At 26.6% G+C, this 2,903-nt stretch overlaps 1 long non-coding RNA gene across 1 annotated transcript; it reads left to right on the top strand.

Moving 5' to 3' along the window:
• Nucleotides 1-550: 550 nt before the first annotated feature.
• Nucleotides 551-903, top strand: LOC141392630 (uncharacterized). Its single transcript, XR_012409804.1, has 2 exons — nucleotides 551-711; nucleotides 775-903. It is a non-coding gene; the product is annotated as an uncharacterized lncRNA (long non-coding RNA).
• The last annotated feature ends 2,000 nt before the right edge of the window (nucleotides 904-2,903 follow it).

Genomic DNA, 2,903 nt, shown 5'->3' with positions numbered 1-2,903 from the left:
CCACGTTTATTTGTTAAAATATTCCCTACATCCCCTACTGTTAATGTAATAGTTCCCCATAAATATTTTATCTGTGCTAGTCCCTCAATAAAAGTTCAAGGTTTTTTATTTCAGCTTTATTTAGGTTAGATAAAAATCCGCATTTTCGCTTAAGTACATTTCATGCTTGACTTAAAACCTTTTTGAAAGCTGAAAAATTAAAAAGGAAATTATTTTAATTAATTTAAATATGGAATTTCTATTTTTGTTACTTACAATATCACTGGCATTTGCAGAGCCTGCAAGTAAGGCAACAGCTACAAGACCCAAAAATAAAAACTTCATTTTTTCTGGTTTAAAGAAATGTTGGAACGGTTACTATTAAATTGATTGCAGTACTGTGTTTTCAGTTGCATTTTATTACTTTTTCAATATAGAATTTTGTAAATTTATGTTAATTCATTTTATTATTTTTTTTTTAAGTTTTTACTACATCGTAAAAAAATTAAGTTCACATTACAATTACTCACGTTCTATTTTAAATGCATTGCCATAAAATCGCAGACACTACCGTAACAAATCGCATGTAAAATATTGCTTTTAAAATTACCTATAAATACCGTCACATAATCTGTATCCCAAAATTTAACCCTATCCAAAATGAAATATTTGCTTGTGGCACTGCTGGCAATAGCACTTTTCGCAGGCTATGCTGTAGCTAATGGGCAAATTGTAAGTTGTCCTACTAAATTGATACACACATCTCTTATTGCATATTACATTTTTTTATTTTAGATTGGGAAAGGCTTATATGTTCGGTAAAAATAAAATATAATGTGAACGTAGGCAAAACGTATGATTCGTCTGGTATAACAAAAAATAAAATCAACAACTTTAATTGTTGCCTTATTATATAATCGAAAATGTTATTGAAACGAATATTATTACAGTAGACCAAATACGAATTTGGATCGAAAAACTTTTTTTTGGAAGGTAGGTTTTATGTACACTGAGAATCACAGATTACAATACAACATCAACGAATTTTCAAAAGTTGGACCTTTATCGTAATTTAATTGAAGGAGAATCACCATTTCGGGTGAGGGGGACCTAGGGACCCTAGGTCTATCCACTGATAATGCCCATAGTTTGTTTCCTCCTGTACATGTTGTTTTTTTCTACTTCCTTCTTGAGTCACAGTATCCTTCTCATACGTAATGCGTTGCAACTGATTGCAGGGTAGCCCTATATGTCGCATTCTTCTCTTCGGTTGGATCACCTTCTGGTCTTGACATGAATTCCTAGCCGATGTTTGCTCTTCATATCGATGTTGGATGTGTTGAGTGTACGCGAAACTTTCTATTAAAGACTACCTTTCATCAGTTCATTGAAATATGTAGCGACAACATTTACATACCACACTGACGCCGCACAGTAGTTCAGAATCGTTTTTTTTTTCTTGGTCAAAATTTTATAACTTTTGTATATAACTTTTTTGTTAGACAGATTATACAATCTGCTTTTAGATGAATTATAATCGGTCAAATTCGATCTTTGTTGTTTTTTTATTTTTGTTTTGTTGTATTTTTATAGTTTATTTATTGCCGTTTGACCATCTTTATTATATAGGAAGATATATATAACCCAAAAACACTGATACTCTGATGGAAAATAGTAAAAAAAATGAAAAGTTTAACTTTGACCTTGAATTTCTCTGCAACTACCAGACCGAATTTGACGGCTTATAATTCATCTGAAAACTGAATTTTTTAAAAATGTTTTTCCAAGGACGCGGATTTTTTAAAAATATTCTTTTTAAGACGTAGATTTTTTAAAAATACTTTTTTCAAGAACGTGGATTTTTTGAAAATATTTTTTTCAAGGACGTGGATTTTTTAAAATTATTTTTTCAAGGACGTAGACTTCTTAAAAATATTTTTTCAAGGACATGGACTTTTTAAAAATATTTTTTCAAGGACGAATATTTTTTAAAAATATTTTTTCAAGGACGAATATTTTTTAAAAATATTTTTTTTAAGGACGAATATTTTTTCGAGGTTGAATATTTTTTAAAAATATTTTTTCAAGGACGATAATTTTTTAAAAATATTTTTTACAACGACGAATATTTTCTAAAAATATTTTTCAAGGACGTGGATTTTTTAAAAATAATTTTTAAGGACGTGGATTTTTTAAAAATAATTTTCCAAGGACTTGGATTTTTTAAACATATTTCTTTTAAGAACGTGGATTTTTTTAAAAATAATTTTTTTAAGAACGTGGATTTTTAAAAAAATATTTTTTTTAGAACGTTGATTTTTCAAAAATATTTTTCAAGGACATGGATTTTTAAAAGTACTTTTTTCATTGACGTGGATTTTTTAAAAATACTTTTTTCAAGAACGTGGATTTTTTAAATTTTTTTTTTTCAAGAACGTGGATTTTTTATAAAGACTTTTTTAAGAAAGTAGATTTTTTTTAAAAATATTTTTCAAGAAAGTGAATTTTTTAAAAATACTTTGTCAAGAACATGGACTTTTTAGAAATATTTTTTTAAGAACTTGGATTTTTTTAAGAACTTGGATTTATTATTTATTAAAAATATCTTTTCAAAAACGTGGATTTTTTAAAAATAATTTTTTCAAAAACGTTGATTTTTTAAAAATATCTTTTCAAAAACGTGGATTTTTTAAAAATATTTTTCAAGAACGTGGATTTTTAAAAATATTTTTTAAGAATGTGGATTTGTTAAAAACACTTTTTCAAGAACGTGGATTTTTTAAAAATACTTTTTTCATTGACGTGGATTTGTTAAAAATACTTTTTTCAAGAACGAGGATTTTTTAAAAATATTTTTTCAAGGACGAATATTTTTTAAAAATATTTTTTAAGAACGTGGATTTTTTTTTAAATATTCTTTCAAG

The sequence above is a fragment of the Musca autumnalis genome, unplaced genomic scaffold, assembly GCF_047663935.1.
Source record: "Musca autumnalis isolate F117 unplaced genomic scaffold, ASM4766393v1 scaffold_2, whole genome shotgun sequence".
In the NCBI taxonomy this organism is placed as follows: Eukaryota; Metazoa; Arthropoda; class Insecta; order Diptera; family Muscidae; genus Musca; species Musca autumnalis.
The sequence above is the reverse complement of the archived record's forward strand: the minus strand, read 5'-3'. Positions and strand labels throughout refer to the sequence as shown.